Here is a 26,830-nt window from a genome sequence, read left to right as displayed (position 1 = left end):
TGAATCTCAAACCATTAACCCTAGTTTTGACAGAAATATGTGTTCATCTTGATGGTTAAATGATGGCCTCCAGGGCTTTCTGTGAATTGCTGAAATACCAGTTGTGAAAACCAGGTATTTTAGTAAGGTGAACAAGTGTAAAGTGATCATATTGAGTTGCTAAAGATGCTTTAATACAGTAGTTATTAGATTCTAGAGTTCCTGACATTATTGCCTCTTGTGAACAACTGCTGCAGTAAAATGCTTTCTGGTGTACAATTTGATTTTGTGACAATTGGTACAACCAAAGCTCATGGCTGATGATTGTGAATTAATAGCACACTGATGTGAAAAAAGCATTAGTAAAAGTTCACTTCTAGGTTTGCCCATCATATGTAGTATTTATATTTAACCAGAACCAGAGTTGCCACAAGTTCTGGAAATCAGGGAATTTCAAACTTGTCAGGGAAATTTGAAGAAGACACTCAAAAAATCTTGTTTTGTATCACTAGATGAAATGGTTTCTTTACTGAGATGACAAGCATTGTCACTGGCTTTGTGCAGCTGAGAATGTGCGACTTCCCTATTGCTACTTTCCTACCACTCCCTTCAGCTTGCAGTTGGTGCAGCCACCACTTCTTGCCGCTAGCCTAGCAGCTGCCAACAAGAGGCAGGGAGGTGTGAGGAGTGGTTTGTTTGGATCTAATTCTCAGAGATTGTTGATATTGTGGCCTGAGATGTCAGTCATGTGCATGAGCTGTGTCTGAGTGATTGTGTGAATGTGTGCGCGCGCTCATTTTCTGACAAAAGCTATGGCTGAAAATTTAATTATGAGAGTCTGATTGCCTTTTCTACATATCTGACTGTAGCTCAGTGATAATCTTTATGATGAGTTGCTGCCTATCCTCATTAGTATTGATTCTCAGATTATTTGTGCAAGTTATCTTTGAATGAATTGATCACCACAGTCTCACTTCATCATGTGAATAGCTGGCCACAGAATGGGATTTCTGCAATGGACCAAAGCCGCAGGCCATTTCTCTGGGATTCTCTAACGGATCAGACCTGCTGATCTGAAGCTCATCATTTGTCACTAATGTACAGGCCCTGCCCATCGAATCTCATCTCACCTATCTGCCCACAGGCTGGATCTGTTTGTGTGTGGCATAATGCTGTGGATTGTCATGGTTTATCCATGGACCCAGGACAGAGGTGCTCCATGGCAGGCTAGAGGCCGCAGGCGATGTATTTCAGGAAATGCAACAGTCTCACCTCAAGTTTATTGTACAGTGCAGCATTTTATAGACTTTTATTTATTGTAGTACATTTTGGCACTTCAAAAATAGTTTATACGAGGGTTGGAACTTTAATAGTGCCAATTATTTATTTACAACTCGTACAAAATAGATATGTGTTTCAAAGTTTTACTGATCTTCAAAGTAGTCATCAGCATTGTGTATAGCCCGTTGCCAGTGATGTGGAAGTCGTAGGATACTCTTAGCAGTGCCAGTTTTGTTGACAGTTCGTGCGGTGCGGTCTATTGCCTGACGAATTTGTAGCAGGTCTGAAGTGAATGCCATGAAGTGTTTCCTTCAGTTTAGAAATAGAGTTGAACTTACTAGGGCTTAAGTTAGGGGACTGGAGTAGCATCAGTCAAACAAATTGGTAACAGCTTGCACTGTACGTGCTTGAGCATTGTCCTGCAAAATAATGGTCAGGTCCTTCAGAATGTGGCATCGCTTCTGTTTCTATGCTGTTCATTTTTGGAACACAACCACCAACCCTCTTAGAGACAGAAGTGATGACACTTTCTGCAAAAACTGGCCATCATTTTGTAGGACAATGCTCAAGCACGTTCTGTGCAAGCTGTTACTGATATGTTTGACTGATGGGGCTGCTAAGTGCTATACCACCAACTGCACACCCCTGACTTAAGCCCTCATGAGTTCAACTCTATTTCTAAACTGAAGGAAACACTTTATGGCATTTACTTCAGAACTGCTACAAATTTGTCAGGCAATAGACTGAGCCGCTCGAACTGTCAACACAACTGGCACTGCTACGAGTATCCTACAACTTCCTCATTGCTGGCAGTGGGTTATACACAACACTGGTGACTACTTTTAAGGTCAGTAAAACTTTGAAACATGTATCTATTTTGTACAAGCTGTAAATAAATAGTTGCCAATCCTCATACATTAGAAATTATGGACGATAAGAAGAAGAAAATTCTGGCAATCGCTGGCATTTTGTATGCTTTGTACTCGTATATTTCTCGGAAGAAAAATCACACAGGTTCTAGGCGTTTCAGTCTGGAACCGCGTGACTGCTATGGTCGCAGGTTCGAATCCTGCCTCGTGCACGGATGTGTGTGATGTCCTTAGGTTAGTTAGGTTTAAGTAGTTCTAAGTTCTAGGGGACGGATGAACTCAGATGTTAAGTCCCATATTGCTCAGAGCAATTTGAAAAATCACACAATACCTGTATAATAATAAACATAAGACAGTGGATAATAATCGACAATAATGAACATAGTAGAACCAACATTTTATTGGCAGTCATCTATAGTGTTGGTTTACACAACTCTTCCCTGCCTTATAAACTTCTTTCAAGATGGCTACTTTTTTCTGTGGTGATATCTGAAATCAGTGAAGATATTTTAAATCTGTTTTGTGACCCTAAGGAAATGAGTATTTTTGTTACCAGTTGTGTTTTGTTTTATTGAAATAAAATAATAGTGGCCTTAATGAAACATATATACCATTTGGCTTGCTTTCTCCTTCTAAAACATGTCATTACAAAAGATGCTGATGTTGGTACTTAAGATTTTTGCTCACACAGGGGAGAAATACAGAAGTCCTTACTTTTTTTGCCAACTTATGTCTTTACTTACTCTTGAGATCTCAAAATTTGTCAGGGAAAAATGATAAAACTAGCCTGGAAATCAGGGAAATGTCAGGGAAATTCACTTGGGGAAACTTGTGGCAACACTGAGAGTGTATGTACAACTAACTGGTACCCATGCCCTGCAAAAGACAGTTTTCCAAGTCAAAACCTATACCTTATTTGTAGTAGGTGTAGTCCAGTATATTCACGTTCATAGGGAAACAGTTTTTGTGATATCTTTTATTTTTCCACAGCTGTTCCCACTGCAGAGTCAAGGTCTTGCATGTGTTCAGTGAGTCTTGGGTTGTTGATCATTTTACATTTTCCTTGAAGTAGTAAGTTTTCTCCAGCTCCTTTCTCCTGGGGCTTGTCATTGCTGCAGCTGTGTTGTATGCCCCAAAATGTTACATACTTGTCCATCACTTTGTGTATAATTGATTACCCCTCCCCTCTTTTTTCACTGGCATGTTTATTTCTTGTCCTGTTGGCCAGTGCAACTCCTTTGGGGTGGTGCAACATACTAATCTCATATATGTTGTCACTTTCTGCTCCAATAGCAAACTCTTGTGGTAAATTAATATGCAAAATTTTGGAGCAAGTCAGTCAAAAAGATTTGCTAATCTCCCACTTGTACCCCATAACTGTCACAGGTAAAACAATGTAAGGTGGTGTCTTGGATTCTCATTGGGAAGGATCTTCTTCTTCTTCTTCTTCTTCTTCTTCATCTGTTACGCATTAGAGTTTCCCTCAGCCTGTTGTAGCTACACCCGGTCCTTCCATCGTTTTGCAGGTCTTCCAATGGCTCTTTTACCTTGTGGAGTATCACCAAAAAAGTAGTGGTTATCTTGATTTGTAACAGATGGGATATCCATTTTTGCCGGCATTTGTCAACGTTACTGTTTATATCGAAAATATTTAATTCCTTTCTTGATATCTGTATTTCATTTGAAATTTAGCTTGGTGTCCTGCTATGTACCTGAGGAATTTCATTTCATTGGCGTGTAATCTTATTTTATCTTTCTTTTTCGTTACCCAAGATCCACTTCCATATAATAATGTTGGTACTGACATAACTTCATAAAATTTTAGATATGTTTGTGTTCATACTTTACGTTGGAGGGCTCTTATGACAGTACCATTTAGTAGTTAAATTTCTCAATTTTGTCTTTTTGATCTAGGTCTCCCCTGTACGACAGCATAGTTCCTAGAAATTTGAATCTATCTACTTGCTCTATAATCTTGTCTATAATTATTTTTGTTCTTAGTGGATTTTTTCCACAGAAAGCCATGGATTTTGTGTTTTGTATTGATATTGTCATATTATATATCTGGCATGTTTGGTGTAGTTCATAGGCAGCTCTCTGCAGTCCATCTTCATTATTCGAATTTAACATTTGGTCATCTGCCAATAACAATGTCATAATGTAACCTTTTCAATTGAAGTTATATGTATAGTTCTTGAGTTTCATTCTCAATTGCCATATAATGTCGTCAGTGTATTTATTAAAAAGCAGTGGAGAGAGGATGCAACCTTGTCTAACTCCTAAATTAATAATCTTTGTTGTTTCTTCATTATCCTCAATTATTTGGATTCTTGTGTTAGCATAGATCTTTTCAACTACCTGTACATTGTGTATTGGTATACCTCTTCTTATTAAAATTTCCAATAGCTGTCTATTTACTTTATCAAAAGCCTTTACATAATCAACAAAAAGGATGTGTGTTTCTTTATTGAATTCCTTATGTTTTCTATAATTTGCTGTAGCATAAATATGTTGTCTGTACAGCTTCTCCCCTTTCTGAATCTATTTTGTTCTTCTGACAGCAGGCATTCCATTATGGGTTATAGTCTTTTCGTTATTATTCTAACATAGATCTTATATGCTGTATTTAATAGTGATATGCCTCTATAATTTTCAGGCTTTGATCTGTCTCCTTTTTTAGATATTGGTTTTATAAGTGAGATCATCCATTCTGTTGGTATATCCTTTGTTGTCCAGCAAAGATTCAAAAATCTGAGGAATCTATCTTGAAATGCTACTGAAGAATATTTTATGAGTTCACTGTTAATTTCATCACTTCATATGCCTTTTGGTTCTTTGTATATCTGAAAGCATGTTCTAATTTTTGGAATACAATATGATCTGGAATTGTTACAAGATCGCAATTATTTTCTGTGTTCATTTCATCAGTCCACATTTCCTTGTAATAATGCAGCCATTCTTTTTTCTTTATTACATTGATATCTGACACATCCTTTTCACTGTTATTCAAGTGTCTTACCATTTCATATGCAAGTGTTTGTCTCCCATAGCCATCGTTTTCGATCCTGGCAACAAAGTTATCCCTATTGTCTTGATGGAGCTTCCTGCTTAGTTTTTTCACTTTTGCTGTCTGCTTCTTGTGTGCTTCATTATTCTCCTGAGTTGGGTGTTGTAGATATTTTTTATATAGTTTTCTCATTATTTCAACAACCTCCTCAATTGCTTTTGTCCAAATCATGTGGCTGTTTTCATCTTCCTGTGTTTTGTTTTACTTAAAGCTTCACTGGCTGCAGTTCTTAATATGTTCCCACTCATTTTAAGTACTCTCTGATTCTGGAACTGTGCCCATTATTGCATCTAAGTGTCTTTGATAAAGACTCTTGATTGACTCCTGTTCTAGTAAGTAGACTTTATATACCTCCCTTAGTTGTTCTGGGGATTTTTTACGTGTTTTATGGCAACTCTGCTTTAGGGCAACTTTTGCTTGTAGGAGGAAGTGATTTGTGTTAATGTCGTACCCTCTATATATACACACATCCCGAAACAGAACAGCTGTTTCTTGGTTTGCTATTAAGCAGTCAATTATGGTTCTACGTCCTCGGGTGGACCATGTGTATGTCTTTGTGTTTAAAGGAAGAGTTTAATATTCTGAAGTTGTTGAAAGTTGCAAAATCTCTTAACATGGTTCCAATGTTGTTGACTGTAGTCTCTCCAGCATAGCCAACTATATTATCTATTCTTTCCCTTCCTATTCTTGCATTATAGTCTCTACCAATTACGATATAGTCATTTCTATTTATCATATTTATCTAGTGTTTTCTGTAGATCTCCATAGAATGTCTTGCTTTCTTTCATTCTTCCTTCCTTTGGGGCATACAGGGCTATATAGGTTAGATATCCTCTAGAAATCTTGCATCTTATGCTGCATACCCGCTCGTTTATCCATGCATAGCTTATCAGTCTGTTTGTCCATTTTTTATTTATTACTGTGGCAACTCCAGCTTGTACTCTTTTGCTTTGTTCTACTCCACTGTATATCATAGTATAATTTCCTATATCTTTAGTTCCTTTCATTTTCTTTTTAGTTTCTGTGATAAACGCTATATATCACAGCTTCTCTCTTCTAATATTTTATGTAGTTATCCTTCTTTTGTCGATATCCCTTTGACGTTCCATGTTATTAAGTTTACATGTTCTGCTATACCAAAATCTTTAACCTTTTTCCTTTTCCAGTTCATTGTATGGTTTTCCGTCTGGCTTTCCCTGCGTAGCTTGGCAGTAACTTTTTATTTCGCCTGACTGCCTTATGGGGGCTGCACAGGTATAGTTGGATAGTGGGGCTGCCACTTTGAGGCCTTCCAATGTACCTCATTTTCTTGTAACAGTGTACTCCCCTAGGAAAGCTAGCTTCTCTATGCCTCTAGAGCCCTCCCTGCTCTATTTTGTGGGACACACTTCGTCTGGCTCCTCTGTGACGGTCTGTCCGACTTGGGTGGCTCTGCTGGTAGCTACACTACTGTCGGCATAGCCCTTGACTTCATCGAAGCACGCAAACCCTCCCACCTCATTAAGGTGGTGTCCCCTGGGAGGGCATTGGGAAGGATAGCAATTTAAATCCTCTTGCCATCCAAATTTAGGTTTGCTGTGGTGTCCCTAAATCAATTTGTGCCAATGTCCCATCTATAATACCTTGTCATAGATGGAATGTTAAACCCTGATCTTCCCTCCTTCCTTCCTTTTCTCTTTTTAACACAAATTCAAGTACATATACCTCATGGAAAACAATTACTGCCTCTGCACTGAAAGCAAGAAATATATTGCATTTGCACCTTTTAGTCGTGAGAGAAATTTACAGCCCAAGAATTGAGCCCCAAATAACTGACAGAAATGAATTATATGATATGCTTCTATTTTTGGTTTTATTTTGTGAAGATCCCTGTTTACTGGTAGAAAGTGAAGGCAGCTTTTTAATGTTAATGAAGATTAGCACTGCTCTCAAAATTTTTATTTGTACTGCCTAGTATGTAGACTAAATCTGATAGACTGGGTGTGTTTTATACAGTAAGCTGTAGAAAACAAGCAGTTTTTGGACAAATACTAATGCTTTATTTAGTAAACAATGATCCACTGTTTACAGGCATTTCTCATACTTTTAGATGCTGATTAGAGCATTATGAGAAATTAGAAGACCATATAATGCAGGAGGTGGGGCACAAGAAGTAAATATGTTGATATACTTATATTTCTGCTCTTTCACCATAAGGTTCATGATGGATCTTACACACAGCCATATTGTTTCTTTGTGTGCTAGATCTAAAACTAGCTTCTGTACAATACACCACCATGTTGACACAGTAGTACCTTGTCTCTTGTGAGGTTGTTGTCCAGTTTTTTCTTGTACCTGGAGGAACAAACTATGATGGCATACTTTTTGATTATAAATGGTGTGTTCTACAGAAAGTGCCTTTGTGCCAATTTACCAGTTGATTCTCTTTGCATCAATATATCTGTGTTCTGTCACTCTCAGGGGGTTTCCAGTGAGGTAGCAAAACCAGCTTTAGTCACACTCTTCATGTGCATAAAATTATTCAATGAACATTCATTCGATGCACTCATCAACTGTATGTAACTACCAATTTGTACTTCCAGATGAGGCATTGACATTCAAACTGACTTCTAGTATTTGAACTGATTTTGTTGTATTAGGACAATTCCTTCTTTGTGTTTGCTCCAAACTATACTCTACTATGGAAGATACATACAAGTTATTCTTTTTTCTGATCAATGATGTGAACATAAACTATTTGTGCTATTTGACCTTTCTTCCATTTTTAAGGATTAATGGAAGTTTGTTTGGATTCTCTGCAGCAGTGGTAGTCAATATTAGCCAGTCATTTCTCCCACACCATTGAGGCTTGTAATTGCAAACTGAACTTTGTTTGGCATGGAGATGTTGGTGTACTGGCTGCAGGTAGTGAGCTATTAATGTACTCTTCTTTAGCAATCGTAAACGTGCAGGCCTACTAACTACAAACACGACCAAAGGCCATTGAGTTTGCCAACAGTGGCACCCCTGTTCAGTAACATGTCCATAAAGTAGTGGATGTAAATTCAACTGTCCAGCTATGGCTTCCCAGTATTCTTGGGGGAAGTAGCTGGCTTACATTGGATGTAGTGAAAATGGGAGGCACTATTATAGGCGGCAGCTGTTTTAATTGTTTAGATGTAAAAAAAAGGTCCTTGTTTGGATAAAATTTAGCATTCTCAAAATTAAGCCAGAGGGGCTGCAAACTAGTTACGTGGGTCTATGTCCTATTAGTCACTGCCTTCTAAAAATCTATGAAATGATTAGGAATGTGATTAGCTCATAATCAGGGGCTAGTTTGTGTTGTACTGTCGATAGTTCGAATCCCACTAATGGCAACATTTTTTTCTTTATATTTTTCCTTCATTTTTTACTTTTATTGCAATTCCATATTTCTGAATAAATGTAAATTAACATATGTTTAATCATAATATTTTAATAAAATGACTATCAAGATTCGAATTATCAGTATTACAGTTTCAGGATTTTTTGCTCTAAGCACTCAACTACAGATTATTTTGTATTTGATAGCTTGCAAGTTCTTTTGAAAATTGTGCCTTCCTGCTTTAGAAAACTGATGTCTGTGCACTGAGCTTCAGCTGCCATAAGTATGAAGAAAATTAGAGTGTTCATCCTGTAAAGTCCCCTTGTTAGTTATATAACTTTTAATGTTTGTTACTTACTGTGTCTTGCTTACTTTTAGGGCTTGATTATTGGAAGACCTCTGTATCAAGCAAGTGGTCTGTTTCTCTATGAGTTTTTCTCAAAGTGGGTGACATGGAACACAGTTTGAGAGAGAGAGAGAGAGAGAGAGAGAGAGAGAGAGAGAGTGTGTGTTTCTGCAGAGATGCCTGTGGGAACTTTGGGAGACCACTCCATGTGTAAAACATGCAGCTACAATTGTTGCAGCTAATTGAAGGTGGGGGGAGAGGATCAGAGTCAACTTTATCAGAGGATTGTCACCTCTGTTGAAGATTTAGGCCCCATCTCACTTATGCAGAACATCCCCAGTTGAGATGGTTAAGTAACAGAGTATTTAGATTTATGATTGCACTCTTCAAGATCTTTTTGAACTGGCCCTTTTAGGGCTTTAGAGACACTTGTTGGAGAGATTCGTCCAGGAATTCTTTCATCGCATATGTGCTGTATGTGGCCAGTTCATCTACGTGGCTAATGACAATGCTTCAATAAGGTTTCAGTCCTCGTAAGACCTGGAACATTGGTTATCTCATCCTCTCTTTTGAATTTCATAATTGACTGAAGTTTCTGGTAATGAAATGTTGTACCGTTTCTTAATGCTATGGTGGTAAAGTGCCCAGCTTTCATAGTCAAGCAAGTAAGATAGAAACAACTACAATCTGGTATTTGACACCAATTTCATGTAGTTATTCACGGATCTTTATTGGGGTAAATCTGTTACATTCTAGTGGGACATGTTCAAATTGTCCTTCCAACAAGACTCAGTTTTCCCATGTTTTCCTTCAGTCATTTTGGTGACTGCTAGGATCTCCATTTGAAAAGAAAGCCAGTGATTTCCTTTCCTATCCTTGTCTGATATGATCTTGACTGCTGTCTCTGACAACCCCATCTTGGCCAGGATGTTGAACCCAAATCTTTGTTTAAAAATGGAAGTGAAGACAAAGCTTTGTGTTCAGCGTAGGTACTGTTGTGTATCTCATTTTTGGATGTCACTGAAAAACAGAATAGTTTGGTAGGATATTTCTAGGTTCAAGTTACGCAGTCATTTGGTTTTCTATGTGTTCACACTCCTTACAGAAGGCTCATACATTGATGAAACGATTGGCAAACAATTGCTGTTCTTCAGATATGTGCATTTTGAAAACATTGTGCTCTATACAACTGCACCCTTAATACTTAGATGAGCTTGGGTAATCTTTTTCAAGAGAAGTGTGGTATGATTAAAATGTTCATCATGTTGGTATCTGTTTTCAGTACTCTTGTTTGTAGCTGATGTCTTGTGGAGTGTGGCAACCAACTTAGGACAAAAAGTGTGGATGTGGATATGCAGCCTACCCATTTGCCATTGTAAATCCCTATGAGGCTTCTTTTGTACAAACTTGAATAGTATTACCATTAAGGAGTGTTTGGACATGGCATTTTCTGAGTCACGGGGTAATTGGTTTCTGTTGCTTTCTGGAAGATTAAAATTGTATGCCAGCTAAGGACTTGAACCAGGTTTTGAACTCCATTCTGGCACACAGTTTTGATCTGTCAGGGAGTTTTACAGAAGCACTTATTTCATTGCAGAGTGACATTCATATTGGAGATTTCTATTTCTCTTGCAACTCTGTGGCACAGTAGATCTTATAAACTGAACCCCAAGAGGAGCAAAGACATACTGAAATTCAAGACATTCCAAAGCTTGTTTAGCATAATTTTTTCTAGACACATTTCTGATATAAAATATTTATGAATCAGATAGTGTTTTATTTCTGGTCCTCTTCATCAGTGTAATCGTGATTTTTAATTTTTCTTCCAAATTTAGAGACTTTAAATTAGCCCAGTGTGTTTTATCAGTGTGTCCATAATACTTACTTTTTGCCTGTATTTTGATAGTGATTATTACACAAGTATCAACAAATAAGATATGTCAGATATAACATTTGCCATCTGTTCAGGAATTTGTACAGAGCTGTGATAGTGGGTTAATAATAGAAACAGCTTACTCATGTGACTCAGGACCTGATGTAAGTATTTCTCATTGATCAACTTGGATGGCTCATATGTCAAGTGTCATAAATGTAATTTTCTTGGAGGGAGAGAGAGAGAGAGAGAGAGAGATAGAGAGAGAGAGAGAGAGAGAGAGAGAGAGAGAGAGAGAGAGAGAATTCCTCTTGAATAATGTCCTGGGAGTTGCCAAGATTAACTTCTCTTTCCAATGTGTGGAACACTGCCAACATTGCTGCATGCCCTCACTCTATGAGACATGGTGGAGAGTTTTGGAATTTAACACATAGATTTGTGTAAAGTCTGGAGAGTTAATCAGGAAGTTTGCACCACTACCTCTCTTTTTTTCTTGCCAGCCAAATATTGATGATGAAAATTTTCCTACCACGAGAATTCAAACTGACCACCTACAATTTGAGTGCAATAGGAATCATACATAGTCAGTCAATAACTTCAAGAGCTCTGCAGCTGTTACAGTTTCATTGTGCTAAACTGATGAATTACTGTTAATATAAACTGCAAATAACTCCCCTGGAAATATTTTTATTTTTTGGTACAGGTTTTTGCTGCACTATTTATTTATTTACCAATAGTGGTAAGTTACACAACATGCTCATTTCGGCAATTTGCCATTATCAGGTGTACCTGTGAAGATGGTATAAGATCTAATATTGTTCCTTATGTCTGTGTTAATCTGTGTTAATGTATGGCACATTATGTCTTAGCTGGTATGACGTAGTCCATATTGCATCTTGGAGCATAAATGTCGGTTGTGTTTTTGTCTTGTTGTGATCATGTTATTTATACATACTTTTATTTGTATGATCCCAATTAAATTATTTTTGACAGTTAGGGCTCTGGCAATGCTATATGTTTACAATGGAATTTCTATTTCATGGAAAGTCAGTAATTATGTTCAATTTTTTAGAGATACCTGTCAAAAATAATTTTACCAGTATCATGCAAATAAAAGTACATGTAAATAACATTCACTGACATAACAAAAAGGCAACTAACATTCATGCTACAAGATGTGATATGCACCATGTCATTTCACTAAGACATAAGCATAATGTGCTGTACATAGACATTGACTAATACAGATGTAAGGAACAATATCATACCACCTTCATAGGTACACTTGATAATGTCAAAATGCCAAAACGAACTCGTTGTGTAACTTGTATCACTACAAGCAAATAAATAAATAGTGCAACAGAAACCTGTACCAAAAAATGAAAATATGTCATCATTCAACCTCATGCATGCTGTGGGCCCACTAGAAAAGAATTAGAAATGCCCTGGAAATATTAAGAGATGATAAACCTTATGTATCGGTCTGATTCATGCTAATTTTGTTTACCATATTATTAATGCAATGAGTGAAGATAACTTACTCAGTGTATAGTGGAAGTATTGAGCAAAGGGTGATCATCGAAACAAGAACTGGGGCGTAGTAGCTCAAATTATGAACTTATGTACTACTTAAGAGCAGAACCAGCGGACTGGAGGAAATGAAATATCTGTGTTAAAAACTTGAATGTCACAAATCTTCATAGTTTCTGTGATACAGCTGATAAAATTGTAACTATTTTGTCAACAGCTTACCTGTGGTGATAAGGTATTTATAAGGTATTTCTTGTTCTGTAAAATTTTAAGAGAACAGCCAATTGTGTGGAACTTGTTACAGACACCTCGCAGTTCTTCCAAAATTTTATAGAACGAACAGTATGCCAGGAAAATTTTAAATTTAACAAGGTATTTCTTGACTGCAGAAATGTAAAATAGTGAACAATTAGTTCCAATATCACAGGTCTTTTGTCGCCATGATGTTTATCTAGTGGCGGGCATCCACCATGAAATATTGTACAAAGTATGCTTTGTGGTCTCTTGAGATTTGTTTCACTGTAATACGCTTGTATAAACCTTGTACTGCGCTGCCGTATTTCCTGGTGTACATTTGAGGATACATTAATTAAAACCAGTTGTGATAGTAAATCACTTGTGTGACTGGTGATTATTTTAACCAGTAATGTTGGTTCTTGAGAAACTTTTATGGTGGTAATAAGTACTGTTGTCAAACAGATTTACACAAATAATGCATTTTTTTTCTTTCAGTGTAATAAAAGAATGTAAAAAAAGCAGACAGACAAGCAGTAAAAAATGTTGTTTCTAGATAGCAGCAGAATGATGTGATTTTATTTTTGGCGTCAGATATTCTGCATTACTTTCTACAATGTGATCACTGTACTTGCTTGTAAAATGTTAAAACCTGTGAATTTTATCTCTGACTTTTTAATTGACATCATCAATGACAACACTGTTTGGTTTATTCCATGCTTCCATTCATGGTTCCTTGGCTGTTTCAATATGTGTTGTATTTTGTTAGCTCCAAAGCATGTCAGAACGTCTTGTGTTACAGATTTGATGTAGTGCTAGCTCTCAGTAAAGTATGCTGGTAAAATGAGGTAGAAACTGCTTGTCACTTCAGGGCAGTAAATACATATTGCTACTTTTTACATATGCTAAGATTATGCCTGATTCACACAACTATGTCTGCTAATTTATTTTATGACTCTGAGCTTGAGTACAAAACTAGGTAGTTGTGATAGTGTAAATTTCTAATTTATAATAGTAATGTTGATGCAAGTGTTGTTTTCACAGCAGAGCTGTGTACACTAAATGAGGTGCCTCAATCTTTATAGTTTAACTAAAAGTTATCATTGTGTATATAATTAGCAGACACTGTGATGTTAGTGTTAAGCAGATATTGAAATCTCCCTTTTGCAGAAATAAGTTTGAATCGTATTGTAAGCTTAAAATTCTATGATGTGTAGTAGCATGAAATACTGTGCAGAGATTCCCATTTTTGCGTATAATTACTCTATGCACTAGTAGTAACTTGGTTATAGTTAGTTGTTTCTACATATGGATTTTGGATTTGTTTATGCAACCATGGTTGGGTTTGATGAAGTATTAACTTTTTTGTTTAAATAATTCGTTTATTCACAGTAAGGTGCTTTTATGTGATGTATTTAAGGAACTTTTTGTAATGTAAGGCAGCTTTTCCTGTGAATGTGTATGTAGCGTAAGTTAGCCTGGTATGCTGGGAATGTGTATCTCCATTTTATTAAATACATGTTTGTTTGGTTTATTGTTGCAAAACAACATATGATGACAATTTAATTAACTTCATTTCATATTTTGGGACTCTTAGAAAGTAATAATGGCAACTAAGGTGGGATAAATTTCATTTTGATTTATTAATGTTCCACATACTTGTTTTGTGTGTTGCTGTGCCTGCTAAAGTGTTCTAAGCAGCGGACATTTACTCAATAACAAATATACACTGAATAATGGAACTACATAGTAATTTTGGTAAAGATTCCTGTATTGGTTGTATATTTTGGAGAAAGATAGCATTGGTAAAAACCATAATTTGTCACTGCCATATTCTGACCAAGACTTCTGGTAGATATTTCTTACTAAGAGCATGCCATGTTTTGGTATTTAAGGGACTGTGTCTGACTATCACCACTAAGAAGATGCATTTTTTTCTACCAGAAAATGCTCATTGTTATACTGCCTACATTTTTGTGAAAGTAGATCTTCAGCTGTTGCTGTATTCATGACCAAAATATCAAAGGAAAAGATGGTGTCCAATAAAATGTCACTGCTTGTTATCTCCTTGTGTGTGTTTATCATGCCTTATTTTTTTAAAGTCTCAGAATGTTTTATAGTAATCCATTGCCAGCCTTTTATACATTGTTACTTGAATGTGAAGCAGATACAAAGGGACAGTGGGAAACAGTTAATCAATAAGGGATGGAAAGCTGTTTTATTCCACAGTAAAAATTGTTAAACATCACGGTTAGTAAAAGCTTGTACACACTAGACACATTAGAACCAAAACATAATCTGATGGGGTGAAAATGACTGAAAAGAAAAACAAATCTTGAATCCCTTTATCCCAGGATAAAGTTTAGTTATCAGTTGCAAATAAATTTTGTTAAGCTTTATCAGTTTCAACATACCATGGCATTATCCCTCTAAATTAACCATCTGAAGATGACAAATTAATTTGCCAAAACTGGTGAAGCATAATAAAATGTATTTGCAACTGTTGACTGAAATTTATCCTGAAAATAATAATAATAATAATAATAATACAATGGTTGCTGAAAATTACATGCACCAAATAAAATAATAAATCTTGAACTGCGTGAATCTTCTTTAGATTGTCCTCAAAAATTTTTAAGTGAACAGAGAGTACAGAGCTACAGTCTGAGGTTACAGAATGGCAATATTTTTAGGCATTTTCTATTACAATTGAAATTAAAACCAGAAAGTTTATAAAACCTGTGCACAGTAGCCTGCTTAGTCATTCCTGAGGATTATAATGTCCCAGGATCATGCAAGTGGCAAGTTATTAAGTGTGAATTGGGGCTCACAAATCTTTTGAAGATGTCAGTAGTATAAAGTCTCAGAAAATCATTTGCCAATAGTAGTTTATCCTCTCTCTACCTAAATGACTGAAACATCTCTGAGATGCAAGAAGGATAAATGTCTTTTGATTTGACATAAATGCTGTTAATTTGGACTTTATAGATCAATTAACAGTTTTTAAAGTAACATATCCAACAGGTTTTTTTTTCCATATTTGTATTGGAGGAAATGACAAACAATAAGCGAACAACTTATGTCGAGATTGCAGTTGAGCAGTTGGACTGGGCAGAGGATTGTGTCATTTGGGATGGGTAGAGGGAAAAAGACATGGAAAGCAGAAGGAGAGGTTGGGGATGGCTAGCTAACAGCTTGGAGTGAGGCAGCAGAGAGGCAAGGACTGCAGGTAGGAAGGGGGTTGCAGGTACACAAGTCAGGCGTGTTGTAGATGGGTACCAAAGCCAATGACGTGAAGCACATGATGATGACGTGGAGGCATGGATTGGGAGGGGGTTATGGTACCGACAATGGGGTAACTGTTTGCTAAAGGATGTGAGACAGTGGGTTAGCACAGATTGAGGCCAGGAGGATTACAGGAGCATAGGATGTATTGCAAAGCATAACTCCCATCTATGTTGTTCAGAAAAGCTGTTGCTGGGAGGAAGGATCGAGAAGCAGCCATTGAACTTGAGCATGTTGTGCCACTGGTTTTGGCCACAGTTCGATGGTGGTTGTTCAGTGATTGCACCAGAGCTGGTATATGACATATCTGCTGTCACAGATGGCTCAACCTCTGCTGGGGTAGGATAAGCCTGTGATGGGACTGGAGCAGGTTGTGTTCGGCATATGAATCAATCGGGTCTTGCACCTGTGTCTTTCACACAGATACGGCCCAAATGGCTAGGGATTGGGAGTGGAAGTAGCGTAGAGATGGATCAGAATATTATGTAAGTCAGGTGGACATGGAATTCCACTTTAGAAGGAATAAGAAGAATCTTTGGAAGGGTATCCCTTATTTGCGGGCATTATGAAAAATAATCAGAGCCGTAGTAAAGAATGTGCTTCAGTCTAGAATGATATTGGGTGACGGACAAGTCCACCCCTTCCAACCCGCACCTCTGTCATCTTCATCACACACTGCACCTCACCAGCTCTGGTACCCATGTGTCCATACTGCCAGAACTTTCCTTAGAATAACTTTCTAGACATTTTACTCTCACAGGAAATGTATGGGTGTCTAACATTGAATGAATGATAGACTTAAATGTCCTTAAAACACATCATCATTTATTTAGAATTGCAGTTTATAAATGAATGATGGTAATTGTTAAACATTTTGTGACATTTATGAACAATGATTTTTGAAATTATGTAGGCTCTTAGTATGTACGATCTCTTGTCGATTAGACCTCCTATGCGACACCATAGTGTAACTGATTTGTTCAGATAGGCTGCCTGAAACAGGTACTTTCTTTTATTTCTCAAAAGGAATTTGAGGTTTTGAAAATCTCATATTTGACCAAGCACTAGGATGCAAAATTAAATTTGGTATTTTTTTCCCCCCCTGTTGTGTTTTTAAGGAAGAAGTGGAGAATCTACCAACATAAATTTCTCATATTTCACAATGACTTGGAGATGGAGAACTAAATAATCTTCAGTTTTTCAACATGAAAATAGAATTTTGTATTATCTTCTGTGAAAGTTTTCTTCCTGTATTTGACATGTTGCTTTGAGTATATGCCATTTAAAACTTAAACAGACTGTTAGCTTTTACAGTAATAATAATAATAATAATAATAATAATAATATGTGGCTCACAATCTATTTCCAGCATTCCAATCTTAATGCCACTTCAGTGGCTTGCACTGTTGTCACTGCTAATATTTCTGTACATTTAGAGTTAGATTCCAATTTATTTGTAATTTTCCTTATATATTATACCATGTTGCACATAGTAACAGCTGTAAGTCCTCATCAGATTCATTCTCAGATGTTTTCCTGGTTCGTGAGTGTCTTGGTACCCATGTGGACAGTGATATTGACACTGATATATGTACGTGAAGAACACTCCAGAATGAATCTGATAATGGCTTAAGCACCAAAACATGTAATATTGTGAACTATATGTGACATTGTGTGAGCTCGATGGAAAATTACAAATAATGTGCTGCTAATAGCAACCACCACAGACTCATCTACTGGTTTGACAATTTCAGTAATAAATTTGTTACCAGTCTCTGTGCAGAGTATGTAGTCTATCAAGATATTACTGGATAGAATATTATTACTGTTTTCATTGGATAACAGTATTATGAAAAGAAACAATGGAAATCCACGATGGAATGTAACAAAGTTATGAAAAGAATAGTGAGTAGCAACCATCCTTTTCATAATAGTGTTATGAAAAGGATGGATTGCTACTCACCATATAGTGGAGATGTTGAGTCACAGACAGGCAAAACAAAAAGACTGCTAAACAAGTAACTTTAAGCCAAAAGGCTATCTTCTGAAATTGACTATATATATATATATATGGAAACATTCCACGTGGGAAAAATAAATCTAAAAACAAAGATGATGATACTTACCAAACAAAAGTGCTGGCAAGTCGATAGACACACAAACAAACACAAACATACACACAAAATTCAAGCTTTCACAACAAACTGTTGCCTCATCAGGAAAGAGGGAAAGACGAAAGGATGTGGGTTTTAAGGGAGAGGGTAAGGAGTCATTCCAATCCTGGGAGCGGAAAGACTTACCTTAGGGGGAAAAAAGGATGGGTATGCACTCACACACACACACACACACACACACACACACACGTCCATCCACACATATACAGACACAAGCAGACATATTTAAAGACAAACTCTTTGTCTTTAAATATGTCTGCTTGTGTCTGTATGTGTGGATGGATATGTGTGTGTGTGCGAGTGTATACCTGTCCTTTTTTCCCCCTAAGGTAAGTCTTTCCGCTCCCGGGATTGGAATGACTCCTTACCCTCTCCCTTAAAACCCACTTCCTTTCGTCTTCCCCTCTCCTTCCCTCTTTCCTGATGAGGCAACAGTTTGTTGCGAAAGCTTGAATTTTGTGTGTATGTTTGTGTTTGTTTGTGTGTCTGTCGACCTGCCAGCACTTTCATTTGGTAAGTCACATCATCTTTGTTTTTAGATATATATTTCCTACGTGGAATGTTTCCCTCTATTATAGACAGACACACACAAAACCACTGTCTCTGACCACCGTGGTCAGACTGCGAGTCACAGCGCATCATAAGGAGCAATCTGGATGGTGAGTGTGAGAAGGACATTGGGGTAGCAATGAGAAGGAATAGCAGGGTAGGGGTGGGGGATGGTGAAATGCTGCTTGTGGGAGTATACAGATACATAGTGGAGTGAGCCGGTGCAGATACGGCATTAGACGGGGGGGATTGAGTGAAAAAGGAGGGATGTAAAAAGACTGTGGGTGTGTTGTTGGAATAAGGTTTGTAGTGCTGTAATGGGAACAGGGAAGGGGACAGTGACTAAAGAAGTTTGAGGCCAAGAGGGTTACAGGAAAATAGGATGTATTGCAGGGAGAGTTTCCACCTGCACAATTCAGAAAAGGTGGTGTTCATAGGAAGGATCCAGGTGGCACAGCCTGTGAAGCAGTCATTGAAGTGAAGAACATTGTGTTGCACAGTGTGCGCAGCAGGTGGATGGTCCAGCTGTTTCTTGGCCACAGTTTGTCGGTGGCCATTCACTCGGACAGACAGCTTGTTGTTTGATGAGGTTTTGGGATTGCAGGCGAATCATGTTGACTTCTTGCCACGATATTTCGGCTGGCAATTGTCCAGCCATCTTCAGGTGAGTGTCCGTCACTGGAGACTGCAAGTTTCCGGCATCGGTTTTATAGCAAAAAATGGCACAGAAACACATGCGCATTGGCGGCCATTACAGGAGCATCCTCTATCGAAATCTGTGCCCTCTGGAAATACTGCTCTATCTGTTGCACGCAGACGCATGCGTAAAGGTGAAAACTACATGTCCGCCCTCTGTCGGAATATGCACTCGCATCACTAAAAACAGACATCAGATGTCACCATACATGTCATTATGAATAAACTGTCTTCTCTCAGAAGAAATTAGAGGGATCACCGGGTCCCAAGCCTTGTCCAGTTGAAAACTTCCATCATGATTTATAAGATTTTGTGCTAGGCATATCAACACAGATTCTTTAATTACTGGAGACAAGATTTTCGTGGCAGAAAAATCCATAGCGTGTCCTGTGGTAATCAGTGCTCAGCTACGGCCAACTTACAGGGCTGTGGAAGGCAAGTGTTTTGCTCATGTTCAACGCACATTTTCATGTACTGTGCAAGTCATCTGACCTATGTAAGCTTTGCCACACTAGCAAGGAATTTTGTAGATCCCAGCCTTCAGCAGACCCGATCATCTTTTACCAAAGCGAGAAGGGCTCTAATCTTCACCGGTGGCTGAAAAATTAATTTAACTTGATGTTTCCTTAGGGGCCCACCTATTTTAGATGAAAGGTTGCCGACATATGGAACAAGCACCCTGGACTTGAACAGCTCCTTATCTTCTTTATGTTGTGGGTGGTCATGTTTCTTCCTTCTTAGTGCTGTGCTTATCTGATGTAGAGAGTAACCATTACCTCTGAACACTGACTGTAGGTGTTCCAGCTGTTTTTAGCAACATGAGTGCCCATTCTGGCAGAGGGCGGGCGTGTAGTTTTCACCTTTACACACGCGCCTGTGTGCTGCAGATAGAGCAGTATTTCCATAGGGCGCGGATTTTGATAGAGGATGCTCCTGTGATGGCCACCAATGCATATGCATTTCTGTGCCAAGTTTTGCTATAAAGCTCACGCCAGGAACTTACTTTCTCCAGTAATGGACACTCACCTGAAGTTGGCTGTATGGTTGCCAGCCGAAATATTGTGGCAAGAAGTCAACATGATCCAGCTGCAATCCTGAAACCTCAACGAACATTCAGTGCGCTGGGAAAGCTTCAAGAATCACAGACAGATTGTTGTTTGTCATGCCCACATAGAATGCAGCACAGTGGTTTCAGCTTAGCTTGTAGAGCACATTGCTGCTTTCACAGGTAGCCCTGCCTTTGATTGGATAGGCTGTGCTGGGAGGATGTATGGGACAGGTCTTGCTTCTGGGTAACACCCATTCATAGATGCCCAACTCATCTACAGAAAGACTGAGGTTGCATTCTCAGCTATTAATACACCCTTTGGTGGTCCACACCCAAGGTTATTAAAATTACTCACACTGACCTGGTCAGCATGCTGTTTTTTAAATTCAGTTCAATCACAGGACTAGCTTGAAACCCTATAAGAATGTATTTTCTTTAGCATGCATTAATATGGTACTGCATCAAAATTCATGTCAAGAACATGACACACTCAATCCAAATGGGCAACCATGCCAACAGCTCTTGGGAGAGCATGGAAGTGGACAAATCCAGGGAAATGGAAAATCAAAGCTGGAATACTAATTATATGAAATAGTACATATTGCTACTCACCACAGAGAGGGGGTATTGAGTGGCAGACACACACATTTAAAAGTACACTAAACTATCTGACTAAGTCCTTCAGATTCAGAAAAAAACACAAACACATTCATACGCACATAGCTAGCACACATAGTCACTGTTATCTCTGGTCACTCATGTAGTCCTGTGTGTGAGAGTTGTGCATATACAAATGTGCGTGTTTTTCTTAATATAATTAAGGACTATGTATGATTCCTCACACTACTTTTAAATGTGCCTGTCTGTTGCTCCATGTGAATAGCAGTCCACCCTAATTCATATTCTTGATCATTGACTGGGCTTTACATGGTCAGTGTTATTGGAATTAGTACTGACTCCATGAAGAAGTTCTTTTGTTCTAGGTAGGTTATTATGTTTATACTAAGAATATGCCCTAGGAGTGTACTACAGATAGAGGCAAGACAATTTTAATTGGAAACTTCTGAGATCTACTATCAATGTGAGTGACATATTTTCAACTAATATGTTGATGTATTACATAACATAGACCCTTACTACAATAGGATGCTCAGAAATTGTGCAATGTTGTGAATATTTTCTTTAATAAATCTTCATCATCGGGAAGTCTTTCCAGCAAACCAGGCAGGATTTTTGTAAACAATTTGCCTCCTGTTGTTTCTGTCTTGCTAGGTTTCCTCCCTCACTACAGCATCTTTTGTCTCACATTTCCTTTAAAGGTCTCCTGAAATTGGTCCAGCCACATCTTTCTTGGATTTCCAAGATGTCTTCACCCTGGCACGTTCCTTTCCAAATACTGATGGGGTATTAAGTTTGGCTGCTTCTGTTGTGCTTGACTAATCTACTTCAGTCTCATTGCACTCAGACTTTCCTCCATGGTCACTTAAACTTGTAGGTATCTCATTATTTGATTGTTTCTGATCTTGCTTCTCCTTGTCGGTTGGAGAGCAGATCTAAGGAGTTTCATTTCACAAGCTTGTAGTTCACCTGCATCTTTTCCTTACAATGCAGCTCTCCAGACTGTAGGATATGATGATGAGAAGAAGCAAATTTTTTAATATTATCTGTTTAGCTCATATCTGAGTTAAGTATTTGTACAAAAAAATGAACCTGAATTTATTGTGAACTGGAAAATGTAATTTCTACATTGTAACTGTCACATTTTAATGGTAGCTGTATTCAGAGGAGATGCTTGTAAAGAGAGTTGCAATTTAACTTTGGTATTCTTGTTGTAATGAAGGTTTGGCCTTGTTTTTATTCGAGCATCACTCTTTGTTCCTGAAAACAAAGGCAGTCACAGTACCAATTACAGTTGTTCTGTCAGCGCTACGGTAAGATTACAGCGAAATTATATGTGATATGAGCCAGTAGTTTATCTGTGGTGATCAGTTTTTTTTCCATCAATAAATATTACAGATCTTTTTTGCCATATTGTGTTATAATTTGGCATAAGACAATGAATTTCGTAAACCTTAACATCACATAACATGCTTATGAGTGCAGGTTATAAATAATTGTGTTTGTTAATGTATAAATGTAAACTGTGAAGAGTAAACTGCAGAGCTTCAAGCGAGTGAGTGCTATGATCTATATTGTAATGCAAACACTATGTATTAACAGAATCGTGTACAGTGCGCTTAATTTTTTAACTTGTAATCATTGGGTTTATGTTTAGCTTTACATTTTTCACTAATTTATGCAAAGAGAGAAACTGACACTTCATTTTTAGCCTTCAAACAGTTATTCTTAATATTATGCGAAAAATTCATGAAATGTTCTAATATCTTACGTATGTTCTCTTATTTAAATTTGATAATTCCAAGAGCTGAAAAAGGATGACAAAAACTGTTAATTTGTTGTTGACTCTTAATTGTTGACAAGGAAGTTCCATAGTGGAGTATGTTGTTTTCATTAATTGGGCTCGTGAATGTCGCTGATTTTACAGTTTTGAAGAAAAAAATATGCATTGGAAAATGTTATTTTGGCAATATCAAAATAGCACTGTTTCCCAGTAGCATATGTTGTATCAATGCAGCTTCCTTTAATGATATGTACTTAAAAATATTTATTTGCATTCTTGTTTGATCATAAACCTTTATTATAACAAATAAGTGATGTAGTAAAAATAACTTTTTACAAGCATTCACAATGGTAGAATGGAATTTAAATATTCTCATCCTCCATTCATATGAAATAAATCACTTGTGTCATGTGGACTTGTAAAATTTATATGTAAGAATCTCAGAAAAAAAAGAAAAAAAAAAGAAAAAAACACCACACACACACACACCTATGTTGTTGTGTTGAGATTTGAAACCAACATCAAAGTCTTGATAGGGGCATAAAGCCTAATTTCTGTCACTATACACTAAGTGGAGCTAACAACTACAATTTTTCTCATTTTTATTTGATTTGAAATTAGGCACTGTATGAGTTGTATTTGTCCTCTTTTTTTTCCTGGCCTTTACCCTGTATCGCCAATGGGCAGCATGTTAATTATTGGTAATGTTTCAATAAGGTGAGGTTCAACAGCCATAAAGTATTTTATAAAATGCATCAGCTGCTTATTTGCCCCATTAGTCATCTATTGGTTTTGGTTATTAACAATCATCCAGGATTTAAGGTACAACAGATAAGTTAAAAGCATCCTATATTATTCTATTGAAGCTGAACAGTATTGAAATTATCCAGTGAAATTGTACAACATCTGACATAATTTACCTTAGAATACTGAAAGGAAGTCTGTCTGTCTGACATGGGATATAACTGTCATTACTCTTAAGGCAAAGTATGTCAGGTGTTGTGCAATTTCACTGGATAATTTCAGTCTTGTTCAACTTCAAAGGAATATGGGATGCTTTTAACTAATCTGTTGTACCTTACATTTTGGATGATGGTTAATAGCTGAAACTGGTAGATGACTAATGGTAGAAATAAACAGCTGATTGTTAAAGAGCATTTTATAAAATGTTAATTATGGTATTTTACAGTGTTAGTGATAGAGGTTGGCTGGCCTGACACCCTTCCTGTTCACCACCACCACCACCACAACAACAACAACAACAACAACAACCCCCTCTCCTCTCTCTCTCTCTCTCTCTCTCTCTCTCTGTCTCTCTCTCTCTCTCTCTCTCTCTCTCTCTCTCTCTCTCTCTCTCTCTCACACACACACACACACACACACACACACACACACACACACACACACACACGTGTGACATAATTTGTTTGAACCACAACTGTCTGTGTCTAATGTTATCTCATGTGAAAGTGTGTGAATGTTCTTCTAAATGTTTGCGAATCATGTAAATGAGGTGGGATGTGGGTACTAGACTGGTATTCCTGTAGTCAGACATGAGAAAGTGCCTAAAAACAACACTCAGGCTGGCCGGCACTCTAGCTTGGATCATTAATTCACTGGGCAGATTCTATACAGAGTCAAAGCGTCTCCTCGAATCCCAGAAGTAGTATGCTAGCATGTGTGGCTATCTGGGGATGTATTAGCAACTTATATTAGTACTACATATATAATACAACAATGAATATAATTTTTTTGAAATTACTAATATTAATGTGTTGGTTCTCATGTTAACATGTGGCCAGATGATAGAGTAACTTACTAAGTTTAAAGCTTTGTATTTACAGTTCACTAGAATTACATTTCCTTAATGATAAATTATTAGTTTGGCAGGAAGTATTTAGTATCCTGACAATTTCTCAAAAATATATGTGAAATGTTTTTTATGCTTTTATAAGCTTTTTGCTAAATCCAGTACAGATACTGAAGCATCATGAATATAAGAAGCAGAATATATTAGAATCTTAGACCCGAGGATCTACACCAATCTTAACTGTCAGGCATTTATAGGGAAGTTACAATTTATCATGTATACTGAACCGCAATGCAGCTTGGCATTTTTGAGATTAACTAGAATTGTCAGAGGCGAAACAAATGCTAAGTGACAGATAAAAGTACTAAGACTGACAGGTGATCAGTCATTAGACCTTTGGATCCATAATCTGGCACTTTACCTATGAGACAAGTAGAATTTAAGGAATATACAGAGAAAGTTTAAAGAAGGGCATTCGACTTCATTTATTTATTCATGCTTGTGTTTCACCCACAAGAAGCAAAAATTACAGATGTGCATTTAATAAAAAATCAGCTGTTTCAATCACAGCACATAAGTGTATATAAAAACTACTTTAGTAAGAAATATACAGAATTCACAGTGTCATTGTTTTTTTGAAAAAAAAGCCAGTTTTCATAACAAAGCGCTTAATCCATGCATGGCGCTTTTTTTTCCGTGGAGTCTCACTTCATGATGGAGCCTAATTTGGAAATACTTGTGGATTGCAGTTTTCTTCCGTTGATGAAAATGGTGGTTGAAGGGAGGAGAATTTGTAACACGTTCACTCAGCTGCTTGAAAACATAATCCCTTATGCTTTGCAAAGCTGAAATAAATAATTTATTTAAAGGGTTATTCACTTTAAAAAAATCTTTCCTCCACCACTTTACACAGATAAACATCTTTAGATTTGACACACAGGTCATCTCCTCCTTTCTATGTTTGATACTTGAATTAAAAACAACAGAACATAGTGTGTTTTGTCAAAAGCTGCACTTTACTTCTGTGTAAAGTTTCTTAACCACAAATCAGTTATGTATGGATGTAATGAGACCTGTAATCATGGTCATGATTTATGAATGTAACGCCATGGACAGGTGGCAGCTTGTTATAGACAAAGTCCTTATTTTCTTGGTTGTTTGGTGTTGTGCTAACATTTTTGGTAGCATCCGTAGCAGAACAATTACATTGGTAGTTGTACTGTTCTGAATGCGCACCAAGTCTCTCTTGAAAGCTGCTTCAAACTGTGGGATTAATATTTTGCTCTTCATGACTTTTCAGAGCACTTACGTTTATATGTTTGTAATAAAGCCACTCCTGGTGCTAATCTTCCTGCAATAGCATCACCCCTTGTGACCGCTGATCCCTGTGAGCTTCCATCAGAAAATATCACAATATGAAGTAACCAACAAATCAACAGTGGACTTACAAAATAATCCGAAACATCACAATGAGGAATGAAAGTGACAGGAATCATGCTGCTTTATTTAGGTAATTAGACAAAAAATGTAGAATTATTGGTGTACCTCTAACACATCAGTTGTACTTTCAGCATTCTATTTTAGATCTGATAGTAATGATTGAGTGCTGATGATTTTGTTTACATTACAACATTTTCGTCTCAGTACATACATTTTTTCCCTCTTCTAAACTCGTTTCAACAACTTCCACAAAATTTTCTTGCTTTATTGAAAGACATTGTTAATGTTTCATTGTTGCAATCATGTATCTATGATTTTATGAATGTCCTTGGCCATTTAAATGGTTCATCTGTGAAATGTTGATCAGATTTTCTGCACTGATTGTGGAAAGAAATTTAACAACAATTTACCACTAACTTCTTCAAGAATAGACACCACATTCTGTGACATAAATCTCAGTATATGGACTATTCGTATTCTGACAATAGCAGCTAAGATTCAGTAAACCAAGTTGTGTTTATCAAAGAGTGTTAGGCAAACTAAACCAAAGATGAGCTAAATGTATTTTCTGGTGAAAAGAAAAGGCATCATACACGTTTCTGATGAAGGTGACTCTTCTTGTGTGTTTCTCAAAGGTTATGGATTCATCTTTTTCTTTAGGCACTAAATGTGTAGTAAATCATAAATTGATGTTGTTGTATCTGGTTTCAGTTTCCCTACAATTCCTAAGGCCTCATTGTCAAAACATTCAGGTGAAAAATGTGTACTGCATTACTTAGTGTGCTTGAGTCCGCAGATCGTGGTCTAGTGGTTAGCATGCCTGACTCAGGATCATGGGGTCCCGCCTTTGATTCCCAGCCGAGTTGGTGATTTTATCTGCCCAGGGACTGGGTGTTTGTATTATC

The 26,830-nt window shown here is 37.3% G+C and overlaps 1 protein-coding gene across 2 annotated transcripts in view; it reads left to right on the top strand.

Moving 5' to 3' along the window:
- The window catches only part of LOC126412876 (RWD domain-containing protein 2A), a 122,099-nt gene that overhangs the window by 53,505 nt on the left and 41,764 nt on the right, over window positions 1-26,830 (top strand). The window lies entirely within an intron of this gene.

This window comes from Schistocerca serialis, chromosome 7, assembly GCF_023864345.2.
Source record: "Schistocerca serialis cubense isolate TAMUIC-IGC-003099 chromosome 7, iqSchSeri2.2, whole genome shotgun sequence".
In the NCBI taxonomy this organism is placed as follows: domain Eukaryota; kingdom Metazoa; phylum Arthropoda; class Insecta; order Orthoptera; family Acrididae; genus Schistocerca; species Schistocerca serialis.
The sequence above is the reverse complement of the archived record's forward strand: the minus strand, read 5'-3'. Positions and strand labels throughout refer to the sequence as shown.